This window comes from Nycticebus coucang, chromosome 5, assembly GCF_027406575.1.
Source record: "Nycticebus coucang isolate mNycCou1 chromosome 5, mNycCou1.pri, whole genome shotgun sequence".
Classification (NCBI taxonomy): Eukaryota; Metazoa; Chordata; class Mammalia; order Primates; family Lorisidae; genus Nycticebus; species Nycticebus coucang.
Genome location: NC_069784.1, coordinates 119,110,084 through 119,131,085, shown reverse-complemented (window position 1 = coordinate 119,131,085; position 21,002 = coordinate 119,110,084). Strand labels below are relative to the sequence as shown.

General features: G+C 40.2%; 1 protein-coding gene across 11 annotated transcripts in view; it reads left to right on the top strand.

The window, feature by feature from the left end:
* Nucleotides 1-21,002, top strand: part of HIVEP2 (HIVEP zinc finger 2) — a 191,872-nt gene that overhangs the window by 131,897 nt on the left and 38,973 nt on the right. The window contains exon 4 of one of the 11 annotated variants that reach the window (XM_053591224.1): nucleotides 20,606-20,698. The exons of the other annotated variants lie outside the window; for them this stretch is intronic. The gene's annotated coding sequence lies outside the window, so the exon portion shown is untranslated. The remainder of the gene's footprint in view (nucleotides 1-20,605; nucleotides 20,699-21,002) is intronic. 11 annotated transcript variants of the gene reach the window in all.

The window sequence follows — 21,002 nt, the reverse complement described above, 5'->3', positions numbered from 1 at the left end:
GGTGCCAGAGTTGAGTCCTGAAGGAGGAGGGGTTGGTAATGACCTTGAGTATCTCTGGCAAAAGTTAGCATCAGTCTACAGACCTAATTTTTGTCTGGATTAGTTAAAGCTAATCCAGGCCCATTTGCCAATCATACATGCCTAAGCTTCAGACTTTTTGTGCATTGAATTCACCGTTACGCCCTGTTGCCTCCTACTGCCCGGCATGCCGTGACACTGAGATCCTGATGTCGTATTTCTAATGGAGTTGTGTGGGATACAAAGATGAATATAATTCAGCCCATAAGAGCATCCCATTCAATAAGGGAGAGAAGAACTGTATTTGGATGTTTATGAAGAAGGGAGCGCACAGAGAGTTTCCTGACAGGAACAGAAGAGGACTGGGACATACTGACCAGAGAGTGATAGGACCGTTCGTAGTGAGACCCATCCATCCATTCCTCCCTCCCTCCATCCATCCACAGATACGCACAGAATACGTCTTCTTTACCAGGTTTCATGTAACAGCCAGCACACGAGCTGGCTCTTATGTCTAGGGAGATTGTACTGGGTCATGATGGAGATGATAAAGAAGGACTGTGGCGCAGAGCTCATAAAGGCAAAGGCATAAAGATGCCTCTCAGGCCTCTTTCCGCAGCCTAAGGTACTGCAGTAGGGAAGACTAGATAGTGAACCAGTTTCGGGGGGGCTGTCAGTGGCACACCTGGGGTTTTGTAGGAAATGGAGAGTCAGTGAAATATTTTACATAGGAGAGCAATAAGATCAGAAATTTTGCTTTAGAAAACTTCATGCGGTAGAATGGCCTGGGGGTAGGGAAATGCTCTGTCGCTGGCCTTGAACAGGCCCATCAGTTTGCATAACACTTGACCTCCCTGGCTTGGGAACACTGGTTGACTCCTCTGTTCTTTGTGGCAGCTTTCCTCCAGCTGGTGGGTGACTTGGCCCTGGGCATAGCCTCTCTCCTTGGAGTCCCTTTGACCCCTAGCTCCTCCCAGTCCTGCAAAGATCTTAGATGCTGGGATAGTTTCAGTTTATTAAAATTATGACTATGATACCACCCTATTTAATTTATATGTATATATTTAGGCACTGTTCTTTAGCAGATACAAGTTATGGGACTACCGGTTATGTATGTGTTTTGAGTACTTTTTATTAGAACACTAGTATATAGCCATTAATATGAAATGTCACCCTCATTACAACATTGTTTCTATGGAGAAAAAAATAAGATTGGTTTACAGCATTTCAACTTACAGGGACTTTCCTAGGACCGAATCCAGCCCCAGGTTGGCGCCCTGCCTGTCTCTGGAAGGTACACATACCCCTTCGTTGCAGCCGTGTGAAATACTCAGCCTACCACGTGTCTTAATCTAGACGCCCTGGATGGCCTCCATGCAAATCACTGCGGGGTGTACTCAGAGCATGCAAACTAAGTTTCACATTTGCTTAAGTTAAACACGAAGGGAAAGCTGGCGCCTGCTGCCCTGCCCTCCAGTCTTCAGTCCCAGATCCCTACACTGTGAAGTGAGGCCTCCGCCTTGCCCACCAGTTAGTTCCTCCCAGATCTGGGCTCTTGGGACATGTTCTGCCTCACGGGGTTGCCATCCCCTTTTGTCTCTGCCTTTGCAATCTTCCCGACTCTATCTTTCAAGGGCTGTATCTCATATCACTGTCCTCTCTTAATCCATCCTGAATTACTCCACCCGGAAATCCTTGTTTTCCTCTTCTGACCATTCTTGCAGTACTTGTCAGTACTGGCCATTGCACTGGGATGTGCCGTCAGTACCTTACTTAAAACCTGTGTGACCCTGGACACTGGTCAGTGGATGGTCCCTGAAGCTCTATAAACCTCATCTACAATGGGAGTAATACCCTTTACCTCCTAGGGGGTGTCTTGATGGTTAAATGAGATAATATATATATATATAAATATATATATATATAGCATAGGAGTGTCACTTGCTCTCTTTATATCTTCCTTCTGTGGTAAGTTCTGAGGTTAAGCTTTGTGTCTTATGTTTCTTTTGTAAGCTCCTCCTCCATCCAACCTCTGGAAGAGACTATCATTATTCCTTGAATATAGGGAAGATTCCATAAGTATTTCTTTGAGGAAGGAACTAAATGTGATTTTTAAATTCAATTATTTACCCCTCCCCTCCAAAAAAGAGATTTATGGAAACAAAAATGACCTTAGGGTCTGATTTGACAGGAACAGTCTCAGTATTAAGTATCAATAATGCCCCCCTGCCTTTGTTCTGGAAAGTGCTATAGGTTGAATAATATGTTTTATGATCACCTTATTTATGGAAAAATTGCATATATTGTGGTATTTTCTACTGTTAAAGTTTCATGTAAGGTGGACACAGTGGCTCACACCTATAATCCCAGCACTCTGGGAGGCTTCATTGGGAGAATCGCTTGAGTCCAGGAATTTGAGACCAGAATGGTCAACATAGAGAGACCTTGTCTCTACAAAAAATTAGAACGATTAGCCAGCATGGTGGCACATGCCTGTATTCCCTGCTACTTGGAGGCTGAAGCAGGAGAATCACTTGAGCCCAAGAGTTGGAGGCTGCCATGAGCTGTGATTGTGTCACTGTACTCCAGCCTGGGCAACAGAGTAAGACCTTGTCTCCCCTCCTCAAAAAAAGTTTGATGTTAAGTATTTTGTCCCTGAAAGGAGACTGCAAGCTGCTTAAGAACACAAAACCACTTCATACCTTATTTTTCCCAAATTGCCTGAGTATGTGGGGTGTACTGACAATGCAGGGCACTTAGCCCAGCAGGTGCAGTAATGCCCAGTAGACATTGGTGTTGCTGATGAAATAAAAAATGCTGCTTTTAAAATGAAGATGTTGGTTAATGTGTAGATACACTGACATATATGTGAGTTGAAAATAGTGGCTCTAACCAGTGCTGGGAGGACCGTGCCCTAGACAGAATTTCTCTAGGGCAGAGATCATGTCTATTTGATCCCCCACTGTAGACCTGGCACCAGGCACAGCACCTAAAACAAGATAGATGCTCAATAAATATTTGTTAAATGAATCAATGTTGAGGGTCTTAGCGTTCTGCACACTGGTGTTTCATAAGCCCTTACCAGATTCCTCTGGGGTCCTTTGTAGATGGAAGAATTAAATCAAATGTATGTACAGTCAGAAGAGCTCTGCTGTGCCTAAAAATGAGCTCAAAAAATTGATAAGAAGGTGGAGGTAGGCCAGAGGACACCCTATGCTTATCCCACATGCCCTGAAAGCTGTTCCCAGGTTGTGTCTCTTTTTTGAATAAATGCTTTTTTTCCCGCAAAGCAAAGTGGATGCTTTCTTTTTTCCTATAAAACTCTGCTTTAGTTGGTAAGCCCTGCAGAAGAGCAAGTGAAGGCAGGAGCCCTTTGCTTCTGTCCTTACCTCTCTCAGCTACCCCGAGTGGGGGGAGAGAGAGAGAGGAAGGAAGGAAGAGAGAGAGAGAGAGAGAGAGAGAGAGAGAGAGAGAGAGAGAGAGAGAGAGAGAGAGAGAGAGAGAGAGAGGCAGGCATCTGGCATCTTACCATTATGCCTTCTGAGGCTGGCTGTCATTTTATGGAATTTCAGGGCGGGGAGGAGTTGGGGAGCCCCTTGAGAAGCAAATGTTATTGCTGTTACTTTCCCTCCACAGGGAGCACAAGCTGTTCCCTTCAGTGCACAGGCTGGCTAGAAGTGGCCGTGTTCCGTGTCCCTAAGAACCTCCGCTGGGCCTGCCAGCCCCGTGCTTACTCCTCTGCGTACAGCCCATCTCCTCCTTCCTTTACCTAGTGCACATTTTGTCTGTAGTTCACCTTGAACTGTACCTCTCCATCCAGCATTACATAAAGCAGCATTCTGTTGTTGCAGTGTTAAGGGATTTCATTGATTATGTGGGGTTTTTTTTGTCTTTGTTATTTATTTATTATATTCAACAAGGTTGAAAATATTGTTGGCCACGGTCTGTGTAGTGCATTTTAAAGGACTAATGTTCTCCATTCATCTTTTTAAAGTCTATTTAGATGAATTACCTAGCACTTTTCCCATGAGAATTCCTTCAGCTTTCCTCTAGGCTGAGGTGGAAAGGTCTTGTAATCAGCACGTGCCCTTATTAGGCCCCCGTGATTTCCTAAAAGGATGTCAGCCTTGCCCTGCTGTCACTGCCCATCTCTTATGACTATAGCTCCCATTTCACTAGAGTACCTGTACTCCACCATGTGTCACAGGACAAGTTTTAGCTTCTTACTTTTGCTTCAGACTTAGGCAGAGGTCAGCTGAGAGCAACATGCCATTCGTTCCTCCAGGCAGAGGTCATAACTCAGGATCCCTAACTGTCTATATGTTTTGCCAGCAAAGTTTTATCTTCATTTTGATTCATACGAGTCTTCAGTTGAGTTGGCTCTCAGACACTAACCCCCTGCCCTTGTCTTTGTCAAGCCACTCCACTCTACACATTTTCATTCCCTGCCTGTCCCTACAAGGGACTAGAGTTGTGAACTTTTTGGAGTCCTAAAAGTTTTCCTAGCATCAGCTAGATCAGGACAGTGTGAACCACTGATTGTCCCTACCATCCAAACCACCTCCCACCCACTGCCTTTGAGGGACAGTGGATCTGCTTCAGTGCTGGTATGATTTTTTCTGAAATAGAGTGTGCTTAGCTGGGCCACAGTCATGTGCTGTATTCAATTATAATTATTCACAAGTCCTTTGAACGCTTCATCACAAAGGTGCAATTGTTTAACCTGTGAGCCAGTTCCTCCCACCGGAGCTTATACATGTTGATAAAAGTTATCAGGCAGTTGTCCCTCCGTGTGCTACTGAAGTCTGAACTGAAGTTCACTGCCCTGTATTGTTGTGAACTTGCTGCAAACTTCTTAAAATAATTAAAGGAGATTGTGAAAATCGGTAAAAGTAGCTTTCAATGTTCATGCTTGTGGGCTCTTTCAGCTTAGAAGTTGAAACCCACCGAAGTTCAACAGATTCATATGAAAATGAAAAAATTTTGGTTTGTTCCGGGTAATTTTTTGCCCTCCAGCCCCTCAGGAGTCAGGGCTGCAAGAAGGAGCAGCCAGGCCAAAGAAGAGAGGTCACCAAGGTCACCTGTCTACGTCACCGGAATGTATTGTGATCCTTGAACTAGGAAGGAGGGAATTGCTTCATCGTTCTGTCCCGTTTTTGCGCCTCCCTGATCTTTGCTGCACGTGCTTATAGTGAAGGTAACTAGTGAGTTTATCTTCAGTGTGAGCATCTGCGCTCCCTTGAGTTTAGGGAGGATGTCTTCTCTTTGTGTCCTGAGTTACGTGTGTGTGTGTGTGTTTATATATACAGTGGAGGTCTGGGAGGCCTCAATGTTGGTTATAGCTGTGAAAGATACAGCAGTTGCTTCACAGTTAATCCTGAGTCTTCATACCCACATAGTGTAGGTGAAGTCTTTTTTTAACCCTCTTCTTCAACTAATTATATGCCTTGCCTATGCAACTGTAATTATTTCACCAGCATCTGCGAAACCTATGTCATTTCTCTTTTAAAATATAGTCAGAAAAATAGCAGAAATAACCCCATTTTGAGAGCTGATGTGGTGAAGCAAATTCCACCCAGGTAGAGATCCTCTGGGTTGGAGCATTTTATCGATGGAAACCTGCAGGTGATGATGAAATCTCAGCACATGCACCGAGTTCCCAGCGGGAGTTTAACTTACATTTGGTAGATTTCTTTTAGCAAAAACTAAATGCCCTGGCAATCTTGACCTGATCAGATGTAGACATTTTAAAAGAACTTTACATACTATAAAGTTTTATATGAAGCCTTTAAAAGGCCACACATTGATTCTTGGTATACTTAGTTACTATTTAAAACAAAAATTTGAAATGTCTTTTTGATCTATTCATTTGATGTCTTTAAACTCAATTGATTTGGAAACAACTGAAATGCTAAAGCATCAAAATCAGTGTTTTATGATGTAAAGTCTGGCTTCGCTACAACATGACAAGACTCTACCTCTTAGTATTATAAAAATGTAAAATTCTGAAGTTCATTGCAAGTAGAGTCTGTCACGTTCTCCATCTTTTCCTTATGTATGGCTAGTTGATTCTGTCTCTGGTCTTGATTTGCCCCCTCTGTGATAGTCTCGTAGGTGGTGGTTCTCCTTAGAAACTTGAAGCTTGATGAAAATGTGTCAAACAGTCTATAAAACCAGTGGATGGTGCCCCATGATCGCATTAATGTACACAGCTATGATTTAATAATAATAAAAAAAGAAACTTGAAGCTTTTCTGATAATGCTTTTATTTTTTTCTTTTGCCAATGTTATTTTCATCCTTAAAACTGGGTCTGAGTATATTAGGAAGACAAGCAGTGATTTGTGAAACAAAGTGAATTAAATGTGTGAGTATGATTTACATACAGTATTTTTATTATATTTTTATTTTGTCCCCTTTTATTACTTCATGACCAGGACTCAGATGTACTAGTCGGTCCATTCATACATCTGGAAACATCTTTCAAGTGTCTCGTGTGAGTGTGGCAGACACTGGCTAGCTGTCACCAGGGGCAGTGTCCTGCCCTTCCTGGGCTCATAGAGGGCCTGCATTTCCCAGGCTCTGCTGCAGTCAGGTTAGCCAGTGGCTGAGTTCTGGAGAGCAGAGTGTGTGGGGAAGTCCCGTGTGCTACTTCATGACCTGAGTCCTAAAACCCTTCTCTTCTGGGGAGCCTCTGTTTTGCCAGCTTGAGGCACATCACCATGGTAGTCCTGGAATCCTTGGTGCAATTGGTAAAGCCATGAGTTCGAAGGAGACTGATTCTTTTAATTCCCCTCAAAGTGGAGTCCTTCATCTATCAAGACACATTTTTGACTGCTGCTGTGAATGAGCCCTTACACATTTTGGATTTTTTTTTTTGGTATGGCAGCTCGTAGTACATTAGCAAATGTAGACAGAAGCCTAGCTTCTAGAAATATGGGACAGTGTGGTAGAACCATTAATAGATGCCCGTTTTGTAGAATCAGAGATGAGGACTTACGGCAAGCTTTGAGAAGTCTATAGACTTAAGACTTAAAGATAATAGGAATAAATCCGAAGAGTCCCCAGATCTTCGAAAGATCAAAACTCCATGTTAGAACTAAGTCATGACACAGAAAACCTATGATGGGGACTTCTATAAAACTGTGACTGAGAAGGGCCATGGACTTCACATTCCTATCCTAGATAATCTAGTGATTTTTAATGTTCTTTTCGTATGTAGAAATTCATTTAGTTCTTGCAACAACCAGGGAAAGTACCAGGGCAGTAATTATTGTGTCCATTTTATAGATGGAAAAACCAAGGCTGAGTGCGAATGCCTCATCCAAGGGTGTGTAATCAGGAGAACTGAACTACTGTGTTAACCAAGAGGTGCTGTGTCGAGGAAATTTTAGGAGTTCTGGAGTAAAAGAGAATCAGTTTAGAATACTGACCCTGGCAGTGACCTTTGCCCTTACCTAACCTTTTCAAGTGAAATTTTAAGTATTTTCAAGTGTGTCGTTACTGGCATCTTTGCAGTGCAGGCTCTGAGTGCATTGTAATCTTCAGGCCTCCCAGTGGGATGACTCTTGTAATATTCAGGCTAGAGAAAATGTAGAGGTTTCTACCTAATTTTTGTTATGTAACATATTTACTAAGCAATGCCATTATATACTCATTAACATCAGGGAACAATAAAAGATAAAATTATGAAGCTTCTGTGTCTGGTATAGGATACAACTTGTTCTGAGACATTTGGATTAGCCCAGGGAGAAGCACTCAATATCGGAACAGAAGGATATGTTCAGTTTTTAGAAAACAGAACTAGTTCTTTGAATGATTTCCATAGACATAAATACTTTTTGTGCATTTTGAGAGATTCCTCCTACATTTCCCAAAGTCTCCCCATTTCTTGTGCTTACCATCTCTCTGAATATTAAAAAAAACTATTTCTTAGATTTTAATCTTCTGATTTTAAATTTTGATCTTTCCTAACAGAATTAAGTCATTCTCAATAAAAAGGTATTATTACTCTTAAGTAAAAATGTATTATTTTATGCATTTTCATATACAGATTTACTTATGTTAGTTGTACATTTTTTATTTCTGAGCATATTGGGCATATATAAAAATGAAGACCAAAGACTTAGAAACTTCAGGTGATTCCCTTGGGAAAGAATCCACTGTTTCACAGCAGAGCATATATCCAGTGAAGATGCCATCTGGCAGTTAGAGTCCCATCTTATTAAACTTGATTTCTGCACTTCACATATAGAGGCAGAGGTGCTTAATAAGTGTTAACAATGACTGATCATATCACGGATGTTAATTGAATGTTGGTAAGTATCAAAAAATTGCATTAATAGAGACACACTTCGGCAGTGCAATGTGGGAGGCTCTCTTCCTAGTTTAATTCCTCAGATACTGGTGAAAGATTAAGACAGTTTTTTTCACCCCAGTCAAATGCCAACATTTTCAGTGTTTTTTGCTGCCACCCAGCTGTGCTGTAGCCCAGACACTAAGTCTGAAGTAAAGGGAAAATATTTGCTGCTTAATCTAATTCCTTGGGAAAGTTCTTGGGCAAAAATAAGGTTTTCAACATCCTGGGAAAAAATAGCCTTTAGCAATCTGACCCTGCTTTGAGAGGAATCTGTCATTCAGCGGCTCTAAGTGATAGGTGGATTTTCACACCCATGTGAGGGAGGAAAATTTCAAACTCATCAGTGATGCTGGGTCCCGGTCAGGGGGCTGGTGCCGAGGTAGCATTCCTTGCTCCACTGCAGAGGGACTGTCCTTGCTGACTAGCTGGAGCTTAGCCAGAGGCTTTCCTACTTTTCGATGTCACTAGTTTGCTGTTCTACCAACCCTGAACTTTAATTACAGTTTCAGGTTACATTATAGGAGTTAGTTGACAGAATTCTGGAATGTTTGGGACTTCAATACTGTTTGGAGGTGGTGGTGGTAATGCTTTCAGCAGGTGTTTATTTTTCAAATAATTTGTTGGCATTGAAGGTGGCCACTGATAACCAGAAATTCACTAATCTTTAGTCATTATTGAAACAAGGAATAACAGGATGACTATTCAGTTCTTCCCAGAGAAGATGATGACTAATGCCCTCTTTCCCCTTCTCATAGTGGCACAGCCCCTGTCAGAGGAACGGCTCTCCCTAAAAAGTTTCATATCCCCATCCTTTAGGGATAACCAGGTGGTACCTTGGTACCAGTGCTGGGGTCCTGATGCCTAAGTGTAAGACAAGAATGACACTTTCCAGCTCACAAGCCAGAAGATGAGTTTCATTTTTATGGCTATTCATTCTGACATAAAACAAAAACAAACCCCAAAACAGAAATTCTTACAACATTGATATTCTGTTTAGTAGTTTTTACCTCATGAAATAATAGTAAGAACAGTTTGCCTTTTCAGTATTTCATGCTTTAAGTTATACTTGTATTGAGACAAAACTCTACAGGTACAGGGGATAATTCACATGCAAAATCAAGCAACCATTTTAACTAATTAGATATACTTGTTATTCTTACAACTCAAATAATAAAATTCAGATACCTACTTTAGTAAATATAATGTTTGCCCATTTTATGGCTGCTGGAAAATTTAACCCTGCTAGTATATAAGTAAGGGTGCTAACACTTGGTGACGTTTACAAGTGCCAGGTATTGTCCTGAATGATTTACGTGTGATATCTCATTTACTACAAACTTCTGGCATAAGAACTATTATTATCTTCTTTTACAATAAGGAAACTGATGTTAGGAGAGTTAGTAATTTAATCTGGATCTCATAGCTGGGAACGGTGCATTAGCATTGAGATCAGTTTTTTCTTAACTCCAGAGTACGTGTACTTAACCATCCAACCCTGATATCACGGGGTGACCCTTCTCCCTGAGCAGTCAGGAGCAAAATCGCTTCTCCTCCTGATAGAGAGGGGAAGAAAATTTCAGTCCAGGTGCAGGATTGTACAACCTTGCAATTTCTTGGCTCCATGCCATTCATGGCATGCCTGTAGATCTAGGAAAAGGGAAACACCAACCGACTAGCTCTGTTTTATCCAAGGTGTTGTAATCATAACATTTGTATAATACAGTTGACAGCAAGGAACGGGGAACTTGACCCAGACTATCTAAAACAAAAGTGGAAATACTATTGGTTGATAATTCACCATGAACCAGGCAGTACGCTTTCAGCCAAAGATTGATCCAGAGACTGATGAAGCCTTTAAGATCTGGTTTCTTTCGTAGAGGTCCTTTGACCCTGCCCCTTCCCAGTGTCAGATGTGCCATCAGGTTGTCTCCTTCCACAGAGTAACAATGACAAAAGAAATTCCTAATTAGCTGGGCATTAGGGTGGCACCTGAGTCCCAGCTACTCGGGAAGCTGAGGCAGGAGGATCACTTGCACCTAGGAATCTGAGGTTGCTGTGATCTAGGCATTTTAACCTGGGGCAGCAGGGTGAGACTCTTAAATAAATAAATAAATAAATAAATAAAACAAATAAATAAAAGGATTTTGACTTCCTTTCTTCCCACCACACAAACCAAAGGGACAGAGAATTTCTCATGGGTTTTCAGGATGAAAATCTTCCTTTATGTTTGATGGGCACTAGCTAGAATCCCAAGTCAGAATTACATATAATGCCCGTCCTTGACATGAAGGTGCTGTGCTAGTGGCAAAGGGAATAGTTTTCCAGACAGATGAGTACAGTAGTCCCCACTTACTCATGGGGATGCATTCTGAGACTCCCAGTAGGTACCTGAAAGTATGGATAGTACTGATTCCTATATATAGTATGTTTTTTCTTATAAAGACATACCTATGATAAAGTTTAACATATAAATTAGGCACAGTGGCCTGTGTCTGACTCACACCTGTAATCCCAGCACTTTGGGAGCCTGAGGTGAGAGGATCACTTGGCCAGAAGTTTGAGACCAGCCTGGGCAATATTGTGAGACCCCATCTCTACAAAAAATTTAAAAAAATCAGCTGGGCACAGAGGCCTATACCTGTAATCCCAATTACTTGGGAGGCTAAAGCAGGAGGATAGTGGAAACTATGGAAAGAGCGGAAAGTAAAACTACGGATAAAGGGAAATGACAGTGTCTGCTGTTTGGCACACTAAGCACAGAAGTACACCATGGACTCTGAGGACTAAAAGGGCGAGATGAATTTTGTTTATAGTTTAGGGTGATATCATCTCTACTCATTATCCGAATGATTTGTGCCCATGTTAGCTTAAAGTCCTTGAGGAAAGTATTTTAGACTGTTACTTTTGATGACTTACAACTATTTCCTTTGTTACACGTAGGTTAGTGTTATGAAGCAATTTAGAGTTCAGTATTTTAATTCATTTTGGATTCACTTGTATAGATGAAGTTTAATTAATTCCTAAAAAACTAAAAGTAAAAAAAAGTCCACCTACGACTTTTAAGTATTAGGCCAATGCTAAAGTGATTTCCATATAATGAATAAAATCAGTCAACAGGTTTGTTGACTGATGTGTATAGAACGTTTGGTTAACATCGATTAAGCATCAAATATTGTTTACCTTTGAAAGACACGGATTTGGTCTGTGTGGGTCCACTTGCATGTGAATGTTTTCTGGTAAATATATTAGAAAATTTTTTGGAGATTTTCAACTATTTGAAAAATCCACAGATGAAACACATAGTTTAGGAATAGAACAAAAGTTATGAAAAAGTTATAAAGGTCATGAGTGCATAAAATACATGCGAATTACTGGCCTATTTTATCACCTACTACAATGAAATATACAGAAATCAATTACTAAGAGTTAAAATGTACCAAAACTTATGCACATAACTGTTCTCGGTGCCATTTGCAATGGTGAAAAACGTAAACAAAGGTAAAGATGCAGTATTATGTTACAACTGCATAAAATTAACTATAGTCCAAACTATTCTCCACTGGTGATTCCATGGCCCTCCTATTGCTGTTTGTTCAAATAAGTTACACCCATGTAAAAATCACAGTGCAGATGCTGCAATAAAATGAATTCTGGCACCTTATCTTAAGTTCTCAGTGAAACCAGAGCAAACCTGAGGAAATACTTAATTTTATAATCTTCTCTGTGTTTTTACTTGTTCATTTGTTTTTGCTTATTTTTCTCTGCTTTTGTTTGTTTTGATGAGAATCTGTGCTAACAAGGAATTCTTAATCAGGTGGGGTTTTTAAGCACATTCTTTTCCTTTTAATGACATATGAGAACGGATAAAAGAGAGGTTCCAAATGCTATCAAGAAATGAGCAGTCACTAAATGTGTGAATTGAGACCATTTGCACTTTTTAATTTATTATAATTCTTTCAGGGTGAATAACGTCTGATTGTGTTGTTGAAATTTTGTTCTACAAATTGTTTACATGGGTGTGAAAAGATAGAAATTAAGTCAATATGCCCACATTAGATATTGGTCAATGTTGACTGAAATGCAAATTAGGAATTCCAAACACTCTCCAGTGTTAAGATGTATTTGAAAAGAATGATGGAATTAAATCACCTATAACTGGTTAATCAAAATGACCGTGAAAATGGTTTCAGACTCCTTAATTCATTGTCTAAAATTTTAGTAGTACTTGGGATAATTGATGCTTTACCTTAAAAATAGAAGTTAGTTTGAGACTTATAATGCTTCCTGAACACGTGGATTCAAAACTTATTAAAGTTCATGTTTCTAAATCTGGTTTCATAACCCCGTGGACGGTCAACAAATGCAAAATCTTGATCCAGCCCCTTCAGTACACTGCGCAGGGTTCATGTGCAGTAAGTATCTGCCAGTGTAAATTATCCACGTCCAAGAACATGTCAGATGCATTTACCCCGTCTGCTGCTGAGCTTTGACAGTAGCTGGAAATTTGACCATGGCTCAAAGATAATATAATTTGACTATATCATTTCCATATTATTCATATGCAATTCTTTAAGAAAAAAAATGAGTATTTCTATTGAATTGTGTTACAGGTACCTTTTCTGTTGTATTCATGAAACCTTTTCTTCTCCTGGAACCAATAACCTTGAAGGCTGAAGGAAAAGGCCCATGTTCATAGAGTTTCCATTGCTTTTTATATCTGGAACCAATTAGTCCTCACAGTTATACTGCCCAAACAGTATTGAAATATACAAATAGTTTCAGTTTGGGAAAAAATTCCTAGCTACATTTATTATGTCTTTTTTAATAGTCCCCATTACTGAAATGTATGTGGGTACATATTATTAATTGTCAGTATGAGGTGATGAGAAACTAAGGCAGAAATAGTACTTGAAGCTAGAAATGATGTCAGTGACCAAGACACGTGCTTAGGGGGCCTCCATACGTCCTAGAGGAAGGCTGCAAATTTAGATCTCAGCTTTCTATCAACCTAGCCAGCGGGGAACACAAAGAGGACTTAACATGCAGCGCCTATAAAGTGAAAAGGAAATTCTTCCTGATTTCAAAACAAGATTTATCTTTCTCCCGTGCCTCTTCATTTTAAGTAGACATTTAGAATTATAACCACAGAGCTTCTTTTTAATTGCTAAATACGGGAGGATAGGTACCTCGCCTTGTCCCTATCAGACAGTGCATATTTTGGTGCTCATTTAGTTGGGGGAAAAAATAAGGCACAGAATTATCATCGATTTCCTCTCTAAATTATTGATAACTACATGGTAAAAATCACCTCAGTCACTAATGACACTGTAACAAATGAATCAGATCATCGATAAATAGTTTCGAAATGCCCGTGGCAATGAAACACAGCCTGACGTGGCGATATGCCACTCCAGGTGGTCATATGGAATCTTGAGAAACATATGGAAGTTTTTTTTTTTTTTATTGTTGGGGATTCATTGAGGGTACAATAAGCCAGGTTACACTGATTGCAATTGTTAGGTAAAGTCCCTCTTGCAATCATGTCTTGCCCCCATAAAGTGTGACACACACCAAGGCCCCGCCCACCTCCCTCCTTCCCTCTTTCTGTTTCCCCCCCCATAACCATAATTGTCATTAATTATCCTCACATCAAAATTGAGTACATAGGATTCATGCTTCTCCATTCTTGTGATGCTTTACTAAGAATAATGTCTCCCACGTCCATCCAGGTTAATGCGAAGGATGTAAAATCTCCATTTTTTTTAATGGCTGAATAGTATTCCATGGTATACATATACCACAGCTTGTTAATCCATTCCTGGGTTGGTGGGCATTTAGGCTGTTTCTACATTTTGGCGATTGTAAATTGAGCTGCAATAAACAGTCTAGTACAAGTGTCCTTATGATAAAAGGATTTCTTTCCTTCTGGGTAGATGCCCAGTAATGGGACTGCAGGATCAAATGGGAGGTCTAGCTTGAGTGCTTTGAGGTTTCTCCATACTTCCTTCCAGAAAGGTTGTACTAGTTTGCAGTCCCACCAGCAGTGTAAAAGTGTTCCCTTCTCTCCACATCCACGCCAGCATCTGCAGTTTTGAGATTTTGTGATGTGGGCCATTCTCACTGGGGTTAGATGATATCTCAGGGTTGTTTTGATTTGCATTTCTCTAATATATAGAGATGATGAACATTTTTTCATGTGTTTGTTAGCCATTCGTCTGTCGTCTTTAGAGAAAGTTCTATTCATGTCTCTTGCCCATGGATATAAGGGATTGTTGGCTTTTTTCATGTGGATTAATTTGAGTTCTCTATAGATCCTAGTTATCAAGCTTTTGTCTGATTGAAAATATGCAAATATCCTTTCCCATTGTGTAGGTTGTCTCTTTGCTTTGGTTATTGTCTCCTTAGCTGTACAGAAGCTTTTCAGTTTAATGAAGTCCCATTTGTTTATTTTTGTTGTTGTTGCAATTGCCATGGCAGACTTCTTCATGAAGTCTTTCCCCAGACCAGTATCTTCCAGTGTTTTTCCTATGCTTTCTTGGAGGATTTTTATTGTTTCATGCCTTAAGTTTAAGTCCTTTATCCATCTTGAATCAATTTTTGTGAGTGGGGAAAGGTGTGGGTCCAGTTTCAGTCTTTTACATGTAGACATCCAGTTCTCCCAACAGCATTTATTGAATAGGGAGTCTTTCCCCCAAGGTATGTTCTTCTTTGGTTTATCAAAGATTAGGTGGTTGTAAGATGTTAGTTTCATTTCTTGGTTTTCAATTCGATTGCAAGTGTCTATGTCTCTGTTTTTGTGCCAGTACCATGCTGTCTTGAGCACTATGGCTTTGTAGTACAGACTAAAATCTGGTATGCTGATGCCCCCAGCTTTATTTTTGTTACAGAGAACTGCCTTAGCTATATGGGTTTTTTTCCGGTTCCATACAAAACGCAGAATCATTTTTTCCAAATCTTGAAAGTACGATGTTGGTATTTTGATAGGAATGGCATTGAATAGGTAGATTGCTTTGGGAAGTATAGACATTTTAACAATGTTGATTCTTCCCATCCATGAGCATGGTATGTTCTTCCATTTGTTAATATCCTCTGCTATTTCCTTTCTGAGGATTTCATAGTTTTCTTTATAGAGGTCCTTCACCTCTTTGGTTAGGTATATTCCTAGGTATTTCATTTTCTTTGAGACTACGGTGAAGGGAGTTGTGTCCTTAATTAGCTTCTCATCTTGACTGTTATTGGTGTACACAAAGGCTACTGACTTGGGACATTGATTTTATATCCCGAAACATTACTGTATTTTTTTATGACTTCTAGGAGTCTTGTGGTTGAGTCTTTGGGGTTCTCTAAGTATAAGATCATGTCGTCAGCAAAGAGGGAGAGTTTGACCTCCTCTGCTCCCATTTGGATTCCCTTTATTTCCTTGTCTTGCCTAATTGCATTGGCTAGAACTTCCAGCACTACGTTGAATAGTAAAGGTGACAGAGGACAACCTTGTCTGGTTCCAGTTCTAAGAGGAAAAGCTTTCAGTTTTACTCCATTCAGTAAAATATTGGCTGTGGGTCTGTCATAGATAGCTTCAGTCAGTTTTAGAAATGTGCCACCTATGCCTATTCTCTTCAGTGTTCTAATTAGAAAAGGATGCTGGATTTTATCAAATGCTTTTTCTGCATCTATTGAGAGGATCATGTGATCTTTATTTTTGCCTCTGTTAATATGGTGGATAACGTTTATGGACTTGCGTATGTTAAACCAGCCTTGCATCCCTGGGATGAAGCCTACTTGATCATGATGAATGACTTTTTTGATGATAAGCTGTAATCTATTGGCTAGGATTTTGTGGAGAATTTTTGCGTCTATGTTCATGAGTGAGATTGGTCTGAAATTCTCCTTTTTGTTTGGGTCTTTTCCTGGTTTTGGTATCAGGGTGATGTTTGCTTCATAGAATGTGTTGGGGAAGATTCCTTCTTCCTCAATTTTTTGGAATAATTTCTGCAGTACAGGAATAAGCTCTTCCTTGAAGGTTTGATAGAATTCTGGAGTGAAGCCATCTGGACCAGGGCATTTTTTAGTTGGAAGCTTTTTTATTGTTTCTTTGATCTCAGTGCTTGAAATTGGTCTGTTCAGGAGCTCTATTTCTTCCTGGCTGAGTCTAGGGAGAGGGTGTGATTCCAAATATTGATCCATTTCTTTCACATTGTCAAATTTCTGGGCATAGAGTTTCTGGTAGTATTCAGAGATGATCTCTTGTATCTCTGTGGGATCAGTTGTTATTTCCCCTTTATCATTTCTGATTGAGGTCACTAGAGATTTTACTTTTCTATTCCTCATTAGTCTGGCCAATGGTTTATCTATTTTATTTATTTTTTCAAAAAACCAACTCCTTGTTTCATTAATTTTCTGAATGATTCTTTTGTTTTCAATTTCATTGATCTCTGATTTGATTTTGGATATTTCTTTTCTTCTACTGAGTTTAGGCTTAGTTTGTTCTTCTTTGTCCAATTCCATAAGATCTCTTGTGAGATTGTTGATGTGCTCTCTTTCTGTTTTTCAAATGTAGGCATCTAAAGCGATGAATTTTCCTCTCAAAACTGCTTTTGCAGTATCCCACAGGTTTTGGTAGCTTGTGTCTTCATTGTTGTTATGCTCAAGGAAGTTAATGATTTCCTGTTTTATTTCTTCCTTCACCCATCTGTTATTCAACAGAAGATTGTTTAGTTTCCATGCCTTGGGGTGGGGTCGAGCATTTTTGTTAGAGTTGAGTTCCACCTTTAGTGCCTTATGGTCTGAGAAGATACAAGGTAAAATTTCAATTCTTTTGATTCTGTGGATATTTGTTTTGTGTCCCAGGATATGATCAATTTTTGAGAATGTTCCATGGGGTGATGAGAAGAATGTATACTCTTTATCTTTGGGATGGGGTGTTCTATATGCGTCTACCAAGCACAGTTGTTCTACGGTCTCATTTAAGTCTCTTATATACTTGTTTAATTTCTGTTTAGAGGATCTGTCCAGCTCTGTAAGAGGAGTGTTAAGGTCCCCTGTTATTATGGTAATATCAGATATCATATTGCTCAGACTGAGTAAGGTCTGTTTCAAGAATCTGGGAGCATTTAAATTGGGTGCATAGATATTTAGAATTGAAATGTCTTCTTGTTGTATTTTTCCCTTGACCAATATAAAGTGACCATCTTTGTCTTTTTTGACTTTAGTTGCTTTAAATCCACATGTATCTGAAAGTAAGATTGCAACTCCTCTTTTCTTCTGAATTCCATTTGCCTGAAAAATTGTGTTCCAACCCTTGACTCGGAGCTTTCATTTGTCTTTTCAAGCCAGATGTGTTTCTTGCAGACAGCAAATGGATGGCTTGTGTTTTTTAATCCAGTCCACCAATCTATGTCTCTTCAGTGGGGAATTCAAGCCATTAACATTTATTGAGATAATTGATAAGTGTGGTAGTATTCTATTCGTCTTATTTTGTGAGAGTCCACTGCTTAGTTTTATCTTTTGCATCAGTGTGGAGGTTTGGTTCTGTCCTTTAATTTCTGAGTTCTTACTTTGCTGCTGATCCATTGTGGTGGTCAGTGTGCAGAACAGGTTGAAGTATTTCCTGTAGAACTGGTCTTGTTGTGGCAAATTTTCTCAATGTTTGTATATCCGTAAATGATTTGAGTTGTCCGTCAATTTTGAAGCTTAGCTTAGTAGGGTACAGAATTCTGGGCTGGAAATTGTTCTGTTTAAGTAGATTAAAGGTAGATGACCATTGTCTTCTTGCTTGGAAAGTTTCATTAGAGAAGTGTGCGGTCAATCTGATGGATTTGCCCCTGTAGGTCAACTGGCGCTTACTCCTGGCAGCTTGCAGAATCTTTTCTTTTGTCTTGACTTTGGACAGGTTCATCACAATGTGTCTTGGAGAAGCTCGGTTAGAGTTGAGGTGACCTGGGGTCCGATAGCCCTCTGAAAGCAGTGTGTCAGAATCTTTGGTGATATTTGGGAATTTTTCTTTTATAATATTCTCTAGTATGGCTTCCATTCCTCTGGGGCATTCTTCTTCCCCTTCTGGAATTCCTATAATTCATATGTTGGAACGCTTCATAAAGTCCCATAATTCTGACAGGGAGCGTTCTGCTTTCTCTCTCTTCTTTTCTGCCTCTTTTACTATCTGAGTTATCTCAAAACTTTGTCTTCTACCTCTGAAATTCTTTCTTCTGCATGGTCTAACCTGTTGCTGATACTTTCCATTGCATCTTTAAGTTCCCTGATTGACTGTTTCATTTCCTTCAGCTCTGCTATATCCTTTTTATATTCTTCATATCGTTCATCTCTGATTTGATTCTGTTTTTGGATTTCCTTTTGGTTATTTTCCACTTTATTAGCAGTTTCCTTCATTGTTTCCATCATTTCTTTCATTGTTTTCAACATGTTTGCATTCTAAATTCCCTTTCTGTCATTCCTAACATTTCTGTATAGGTGGAATCCTCTGCAGTAGCTACCTCATAGTCCCTTGGCAGGGTTGTTCTGGACTGGTTCTTCATGTTGCCTGGAGTTTTCTGCTGATTCTTCCTCATAGGTGATTTCTTTTATCTGTTTCCTTGCCCTAATTTTCCTTTCACTTCCTCTTGCTCTTTAAGTTCTCGTGCCTGTGGACTAAGGGTTACAGGACCAGAAGGGTGAGAAGGTTTAAGAGCAAAAAAGGGATGAAAGAAAGGAGGACCGAGTGATAAGAAAAAAAAAAAAAGAAAAATAGAGAAAGGAGAGGGGGTGGGTAAAAGGAATATTGACAAAAAGAAGAGAGGCACAGAAAGAGGGAGACAGAGCAATATAGGTGTACAGTAGGGTACTTTGATACAACCTTAAAAAAAAAACCACCTTCTGGGGGTGCCCAGTTGGGTGGTTCCCTTGAGGTCAGCAGCTCTTTGCTAACCTGATTAGACACAGTACCCCACCTCCACCAAGTAGAGAGGAAAGACAAAAATGCTATAAATCAAACCAAAACAAGCAAACAGAAAACTTTACGGGATAAAATTGGCTGGAAAAACCAAATAATAGCGGTAGAAACACTAACAAAGGATGAAGTTCTAATTATTGAAATAGGCAGCAATGGGAAATTATAATTAAACTAGAAAAATTGAGAAAGAAAAAGGATCTGTATGGAAAAGATTGAACTTAAAAAACAAAACAACAATCAACAACATCAAAATAAACAAAAAAAAACACAACCAAACCCAAAAAAAACACAACCAAAAACAAAGCCGTATGTATATGTTATTGAATATTGTCTGGGCAACACGTGGTCTTCTGGGGTATGAGATGTTAATCACAGTTCTGATACGACTGGAGGCTGCTAGTTTCTCAAACCCCAGCAGGTAGACACCCTAAATCTCTCTTCAGCCCACTTAAAAGGCACTTTGAACTTGTTCACTTACTGAGCAGAAGCTTTCTCAGGGAAGTGCTTGTCGCAGGAATCACTGCTGAAGTGGCTATCCACTTACCCTGTGTGCCAAAACTGGTCTCCCTCTGACCCCAAGGATTAGGGCTGCAAGGCAGCTCAGACCCCGCCCTTAGGCTACTTGGTCGCTGGGTTACCAGCTCCCACCCAATTCCAGCTCTGCTACCCTGAGGGCGGAGCTTGCTGGGGCAGATCACTCACAATGTCTGCCTGTGACCCAGAGCCAAACACTATTAGCTCCGTCTGGCTCAGCGGCTCATCCTGGGGCCCTAACAAAGGCCAAAGTTCTCCGCACTCCCGCTCAGGCTCTCCCCAAGGCAGTTCAGCTGAGTGCCAAGTGCAAAGACACCGAAACAGTTCACAGGTAAGGCCTTTCTGGTTTGCAGTCTCGCTGCTACTGAACTTACAGTTGCGGGCGGGTTTAGACGGATTGAACACACGCGACCACTTGCCGGTTTTCCACTGTTTTAGTCCTCCTCTTGGGGTCCAGAAGTCTCTCGCTGACTCCCTGTATCCTCTCAGGGGTGATGATAGGCAGATCCCACCAGCCAGAGAAGCCTGGAGTCCTATATCCCCAGACTCTAGGTGCCCAGATGCAAGGAAGCTGTTACTAGGCTGCCATCTTGCTCCGCCTCTTCCCTTTTTCGGAAGTTTTTTTTTTTAATGTCATATCTACTCCTCGTAGACAGTGGCTTATAAGTCATCAACTTCAGAATGGGATATGTGTTTTCCAACTTAGATAAATTTTGCATATGTTCTGATGCAAAATACTTCTTTTAAAAAGGCCTGATAAGAAACAAGGATCTTCCTAAGGCTGCTATAATTACTCAACGCACTTGATGACTATTGCCACCAGCGGACCTTGCCTTCAGAGAAGGTAAGAACATCTTAAAGGAACCCCTCAGTTTTTTGTCTCTTATTCTAGAAGGTTATTTTGCTTTATTATTTCTTCCTTCCCTCCAGGCTAAAAGAGAGAAGATTCAATCCCTTTTTCTGAATCTACACTTTTGAGCTCCTTTTTCTCTCCCAGTTTTCCAAGAGTCTCTTCCATTATCTTATAACTTATATCTTTTCCTCCTTTGTTCCAAGTTTCCCTCATCTTAAAACAAACTTCCTCTCAGTCTTGATTCTTTTTCAGGCTACCCCTTTGCAGAAGTTTGCCTGACAAAGGATGGCGCAAG